The following is a 7,500-nucleotide window of genomic DNA, read 5'->3' on the forward strand; positions in this document are numbered from 1 at the left end:
AGTGGGACTTTGTCATATTTTCGGCTCCAAAAGCTCTTAAAATGCTGTTCCCTATATATGTGCCGATAGTGTTTTGGAGATCTGGGTCAAACCTCCGCATCTTTTTGGTTTGAGGGTAGAGGTGGGGGGTCAACGCAAAAGATGCGGGCACTTAGTCATTTTTTCGGTTGGGCGACCAGGGGCGCTGTTGGCACTTTGTCATTTTTTCGGCTGGGCGACCAGGGGCGCCGTTTGCACTTAGTCATTTTTAAGGCTGGGCGACCAGGGGCGTTGAGTGTTTGGGCGACCAGGGGCGCCGTTGGCACTTAGTCATTTTTTCGGCTGGGCGACCAGGGGCGTTGAGTGTTTGGGCGACCAGGGGCGCTGTTTGCACTTAGTCATTTTTTATGGATGGGCGACCAGGGGCGTTTGTTTGCTGGGCGACCAGGGGCATTTTTGACACTTTGCCGTTTTTATGGATGGGCGACCAGGGGCGTTTGTTTGCTGGGCGACCAGGGGCATTTTTGACACTTTGCCGTTTTTATGGATGGGCGACCAGGGGCGTTTGTTTGCTGGGTGACCAGGGGCATTTTTGACACTTTGCCGTTTTTATGGATGGGCGACCAGGGGCGTTTGTTTGCTGGGCGACCAGGGGCATTTTTGACACTTTGCCGTTTTTATGGATGGGCGACCAGGGGCGTTTGTTTGCTGGGCGACCAGGGGCATTTTTGACACTTTGCCGTTTTTATGGATGGGCGACCAGGGGCGTTTGTTTGCTGGGCGACCAGGGGCATTTTTGACACTTTGCCGTTTTTATGGATGGGCGACCAGGGGCGTTTGTTTGCTGGGCGACCAGGGGCATTTTTGACACTTTGCCGTTTTTATGGATGGGCGACCAGGGGCGTTTGTTTGCTGGGCGACCAGGGGCATTTTTGACACTTTGCCGTTTTTATGGATGGGCGACCAGGGGCGTTTGTTTGCTGGGCGACCAGGGGCATTTTTGACACTTTGCCGTTTTTATGGATGGGCGACCAGGGGCGTTTGTTTGCTGGGCGACCAGGGGCATTTTTGACACTTTGCCGTTTTTATGGATGGGCGACCAGGGGCGTTTGTTTGCTGGGCGACCAGGGGCATTTTTGACACTTTGCCGTTTTTATGGATGGGCGACCAGGGGCGTTTGTTTGCTGGGCGACCAGGGGCATTTTTGACACTTTGCCGTTTTTATGGATGGGCGACCAGGGGCGTTTGTTTGCTGGGCGACCAGGGGCATTTTTGACACTTTGCCGTTTTTATGGATGGGCGACCAGGGGCGTTTGTTTGCTGGGCGACCAGGGGCATTTTTGACACTTTGCCGTTTTTATGGATGGGCGACCAGGGGCGTTTGTTTGCTGGGCGACCAGGGGCATTTTTGACACTTTGCCGTTTTTATGGATGGGCGACCAGGGGCGTTTGTTTGCTGGGCGACCAGGGGCATTTTTGACACTTTGCCGTTTTTATGGATGGGCGACCAGGGGCGTTTGTTTGCTGGGCGACCAGGGGCATTTTTGACACTTTGCCGTTTTTATGGATGGGCGACCAGGGGCGTTTGTTTGCTGGGCGACCAGGGGCATTTTTGACACTTTGCCGTTTTTATGGATGGGCGACCAGGGGCGTTTGTTTGCTGGGCGACCAGGGGCATTTTTGACACTTTGCCGTTTTTATGGATGGGCGACCAGGGGCGTTTGTTTGCTGGGCGACCAGGGGCATTTTTGACACTTTGCCGTTTTTATGGATGGGCGACCAGGGGCGTTTGTTTGCTGGGCGACCAGGGGCATTTTTGACACTTTGCCGTTTTTATGGATGGGCGACCAGGGGCGTTTGTTTGCTGGGCGACCAGGGGCATTTTTGACACTTTGCCGTTTTTATGGATGGGCGACCAGGGGCGTTTGTTTGCTGGGCGACCAGGGGCATTTTTGACACTTTGCCGTTTTTATGGATGGGCGACCAGGGGCGTTTGTTTGCTGGGCGACCAGGGGCATTTTTGACACTTTGCCGTTTTTATGGATGGGCGACCAGGGGCGTTTGTTTGCTGGGCGACCAGGGGCATTTTTGACACTTTGCCGTTTTTATGGATGGGCGACCAGGGGCGTTTGTTTGCTGGGCGACCAGGGGCATTTTTGACACTTTGCCGTTTTTATGGATGGGCGACCAGGGGCGTTTGTTTGCTGGGCGACCAGGGGCATTTTTGACACTTTGCCGTTTTTATGGATGGGCGACCAGGGGCGTTTGTTTGCTGGGCGACCAGGGGCATTTTTGACACTTTGCCGTTTTTATGGATGGGCGACCAGGGGCGTTTGTTTGCTGGGCGACCAGGGGCATTTTTGACACTTTGCCGTTTTTATGGATGGGCGACCAGGGGCGTTTGTTTGCTGGGCGACCAGGGGCATTTTTGACACTTTGCCGTTTTTATGGATGGGCGACCAGGGGCGTTTGTTTGCTGGGCGACCAGGGGCATTTTTGACACTTTGCCGTTTTTATGGATGGGCGACCAGGGGCGTTTGTTTGCTGGGTGACCAGGGGCATTTTTGACACTTTGCCGTTTTTATGGATGGGCGACCAGGGGCGTTTGTTTGCTGGGCGACCAGGGGCATTTTTGACACTTTGCCGTTTTTATGGATGGGCGACCAGGGGCGTTTGTTTGCTGGGCGACCAGGGGCATTTTTGACACTTTGCCGTTTTTATGGATGGGCGACCAGGGGCGTTTGTTTGCTGGGCGACCAGGGGCATTTTTGACACTTTGCCGTTTTTATGGATGGGCGACCAGGGGCGTTTGTTTGCTGGGCGACCAGGGGCATTTTTGACACTTTGCCGTTTTTATGGATGGGCGACCAGGGGCGTTTGTTTGCTGGGCGACCAGGGGCATTTTTGACACTTTGCCGTTTTTATGGATGGGCGACCAGGGGCGTTTGTTTGCTGGGCGACCAGGGGCATTTTTGACACTTTGCCGTTTTTATGGATGGGCGACCAGGGGCGGCTAGTGGCTGGGCGACCAGGGGCATTTTTGACACTTTGCCGTTTTTATGAATGGGCGACCAGGGGCGTTTATTGGCTGGGCGACCAGGGGCATTTTTGACACTTTGCCGTTTTTGTGGATGGGCGACCAGGGGCGCCGTGTGGCTGGGCGACCAGGGGCGTTTGTGGGACCGGGCTGACACCGGGACTTTGCCTTTAATTCGGCCGCTCCAGGGAACCAGGAACGCCGGCCTCTGCTCAGCACAAGTCGGCCTGAAGTGGGACTTTGTCATATTTTAATCCTGGGCGACCAGGGGCGTTTGAGGGACCGGGATGACACCGGCACTTTGCCTTTAATTTGGCCGCTCCAGGGAACCAGGAACGCCGGCCTCTGCTCAGCACAAGTCGGCCTGAAGTGGGACTTTGTCATATTTTAATCCTGGGCGACCAGGGGCGTTTGAGGGACCGGGATGACACCGGGACATTGCCTTTAATTTGGCCGCTCCAGGGAACCAGGAGCGCCGGCCTCTGCTCAGCACAAGTCGGCCTGAAGTGTGACTTTGTCATTTTTTAATCCTGGGCGACCAGGGGCGCCGTTGGCACTTAGTCATTTTTTCGGCTGGGCGACCAGGGGCGTTTAGTGTTTGGGCGACCAGGGGCGCTGTTGGCACTTAGTCATTTTTTCGGCTGGGCGACCAGGGGCGCCGTTGGCACTTTGTCATTTTTTCGGCTGGGCGACCAGGGGCGTTGAGTGTTTGGGCGACCAGGGGCGCTGTTGGCACTTAGTCATTTTTTCGGCTGGGCGACCAGGGGCGCCGTTGGCACTTAGTCATTTTTTCGGCTGGGCGACCAGGGGCGTTTGTGGGACTTTGTCATTTTTTGGGCTGGGCGACCAGGGGCGTTTGACACCGGCACTTTGCCTAATATTTGGCCGCTCCGGGGAACCAGGCAGGTCGGCCTCATTCCTGCACTTCTGCCCCTGAGTTGGGCGACCAGGGGCGTTTGGGGAACCGGGCGGACACCGGCACTTTGCCTAATATTTGGCCGCTTTAGGGAACCAGGCAACTCGGCCTCATTTCAGCACTTCTGCCCCTGAGTTGGGCGACCAGGGGCGTTTGGGGAACCGGGCGGACAGCGGCACTTTGCCTAATATTTGGCCGCTCCAGGGAACCAGGCAGGTCGGCCTCATTTCAGCACTTCTGCCGGTCAGTTGGGCGACCAGGGGCGTTTAAGGAACCGGGCGGACACCGGCACTTTGCCTAATATTTGGCCGCTCCAGGGAACCAGGCAACTCGGCCTCATTTCAGCACTTCTGCCCCTGAGTTGGGCGACCAGGGGCGTTTGGGGAACCGGGCGGACAGCGGCACTTTGCCTAATATTTGGCCGCTCCAGGGAACCAGGCAACTCGGCCTCATTTCAGCACTTCTCCCCTGAGTTGGGCGACCAGGGGCGTTTGGGGAACCGGGCGGACACCGGCACTTTGCCTAATATTTGGCCGATTTTGGGAACCAGGCAGGTCGGCCTCACTTCAGCACTTCTGCCCCTGAGTTGGGCGACCAGGGGCGTTTGGGGAACCGGGCGGACAGCGGCACTTTGCCTAATATTTGGCCGCTCCAGGGAACCAGGCAGGTCGGCCTCACTTCAGCACAATTCGGCCTGAAGTGTGACTTTGTCATTTTTTAAGGCTGGGCGACCAGGGGCGCTGTTAGCACTTAGTCATTTTTAAGGCTGGGCGACCAGGGGCGCTGTTGGCACTTAGTCATTTTTTTCGGCTGGGCGACCAGGGGCGTTGAGTGTTTGGGCGACCAGGGGCGCTGTTGGCACTTAGTCATTTTTTCGGCTGGGCGACCAGGGGCGCCGTTGGCACTTAGTCATTTTTTCGGCTGGGCGACCAGGGGCGTTGAGTGTTTGGGCGACCAGGGGCGCTGTTGGCACTTAGTCATTTTTTCGGCTGGGCGACCAGGGGCGTTTAGTGTTTGGGCGACCAGGGGCGTTTGTGGGACTTTGTCATTTTTTGGGCTGGGCGACCAGGGGCGTTTGACACCGGCACTTTGCCTAATTTTTAGCCGCTCCAGGGAACCAGGCAGGTCGGCCTCATTCCTGCACTTCTGCCCCTGAGTTGGGCGACCAGGGGCGTTTGGGGAACCGGGCGGACAGCGGCACTTTGCCTAATATTTGGCCGCTCCGGGGAACCAGGCAGGTCGGCCTCATTCCTGCACTTCTGCCCCTGAGTTGGGCGACCAGGGGCGTTTGGGGAACCGGGCGGACACCGGCACTTTGCTCTTTTTTTGGCCGCTTTAGGGAACCAGGCAACTCGGCCTCATTTCAGCACTTCTGCCCCTGAGTTGGGCGACCAGGGGCGTTTGGGGAACCGGGCGGACAGCGGCACTTTGCCTAATATTTGGCCGCTCCAGGGAACCAGGCAACTCGGCCTGACTTCAGCACTTCTCCCCTGAGTTGGGCGACCAGGGGCGTTTGGGGAACCGGGCGGACACCGGCACTTTGCCTAATATTTGGCCGCTTTAGGGAACCAGGCAACTCGGCCTCATTTCAGCACTTCTCCCCTGAGTTGGGCGACCAGGGGCGTTTGGGGAACCGGGCGGACACCGGCACTTTGCCTAATATTTGGCCGCTTTAGGGAACCAGGCAACTCGGCCTCATTTCAGCACTTCTCCCCTGAGTTGGGCGACCAGGGGCGTTTGGGGAACCGGGCGGACACCGGCACTTTGCTCTTTTTTTGGCCGCTTTAGGGAACCAGGCAACTCGGCCTCATTTCAGCACTTCTGCCCCTGAGTTGGGCGACCAGGGGCGTTTGGGGAACCGGGCGGACACCGGCACTTTGCCTAATATTTGGCCGATTTTGGGAACCAGGCAACTCGGCCTCATTTCAGCACTTCTCCCCTGAGTTGGGCGACCAGGGGCGTTTGGGGAACCGGGCGGACACCGGCACTTTGCTCTTTTTTTGGCCGCTCCAGGGAACCAGGCAGGTCGGCCTCATTTCAGCACTTCTGCCCCTGAGTTGGGCGACCAGGGGCGTTTGGGGAACCGGGCGGACACCGGCACTTTGCCTAATATTTGGCCGCTTTAGGGAACCAGGCAACTCGGCCTCATTTCAGCACTTCTCCCCTGAGTTGGGCGACCAGGGGCGTTTGGGGAACCGGGCGGACACCGGCACTTTGCTCTTTTTTTGGCCGCTTTAGGGAACCAGGCAACTCGGCCTCATTTCAGCACTTCTGCCCCTGAGTTGGGCGACCAGGGGCGTTTGGGGAACCGGGCGGACACCGGCACTTTGCCTAATATTTGGCCGATTTTGGGAACCAGGACACTCGGCCTCAGTTTGCCACTTCCCAGCCTGAAGTTGGACTTAGTCGTTTTTACAGCCGGCCCGAGAACCGGGCGGACAGCGGCACTTTGCCTAATATTTGGCCGCTCCAGGGAACCAGGCAACTCGGCCTGACTTCAGCACTTCTCCCCTGAGTTGGGCGACCAGGGGCGTTTGGGGAACCGGGCGGACACCGGCTTTTTGCCTAATATTTGGCCGCTCCAGGGAACCAGGACACTCGGCCTGACTTCAGCACTTCTGCCCTGAGTTGGGCGACCAGGGGCGTTTGGGGAACCGGGCGGACACCGGCACTTTGCTCTTTTTTTGGCCGCTTTAGGGAACCAGGCAACTCGGCCTCATTTCAGCACTTCTGCCCCTGAGTTGGGCGACCAGGGGCGTTTGGGGAACCGGGCGGACACCGGCTTTTTGCCTAATATTTGGCCGCTCCAGGGAACCAGGACACTCGGCCTCATTTCAGCACTTCTGCCCTGAGTTGGGCGACCAGGGGCGTTTGGGGAACCGGGCGGACAGCGGCACTTTGCCTAATATTTGGCCGCTCCAGGGAACCAGGCAGGTCGGCCTCATTTCAGCACTTCTGCCCCTGAGTTGGGCGACCAGGGGCGTTTGGGGAACCGGGCGGACACCGGCACTTTGCCTAATATTTGGCCGCTTTAGGGAACCAGGCAACTCGGCCTCATTTCAGCACTTCTCCCCTGAGTTGGGCGACCAGGGGCGTTTGGGGAACCGGGCGGACACCGGCACTTTGCTCTTTTTTTGGCCGCTTTAGGGAACCAGGCAACTCGGCCTCATTTCAGCACTTCTGCCCCTGAGTTGGGCGACCAGGGGCGTTTGGGGAACCGGGCGGACACCGGCACTTTGCCTAATATTTGGCCGATTTTGGGAACCAGGACACTCGGCCTCAGTTTGCCACTTCCCAGCCTGAAGTTGGACTTAGTCGTTTTTACAGCCGGCCCGAGAACCGGGCGGACAGCGGCACTTTGCCTAATATTTGGCCGCTCCAGGGAACCAGGCAACTCGGCCTGACTTCAGCACTTCTCCCCTGAGTTGGGCGACCAGGGGCGTTTGGGGAACCGGGCGGACACCGGCTTTTTGCCTAATATTTGGCCGCTCCAGGGAACCAGGACACTCGGCCTGACTTCAGCACTTCTGCCCTGAGTTGGGCGACCAGGGGCGTTTGGGGAACCGGG

The sequence above is a fragment of the Hippichthys cyanospilos genome, unplaced genomic scaffold (genome assembly GCF_059441005.1).
Source record: "Hippichthys cyanospilos isolate Australia breed blue-spotted pipefish unplaced genomic scaffold, RoL_Hcya_1.0 HiC_scaffold_134, whole genome shotgun sequence".
NCBI classification, from domain to species: Eukaryota; Metazoa; Chordata; class Actinopteri; order Syngnathiformes; family Syngnathidae; genus Hippichthys; species Hippichthys cyanospilos.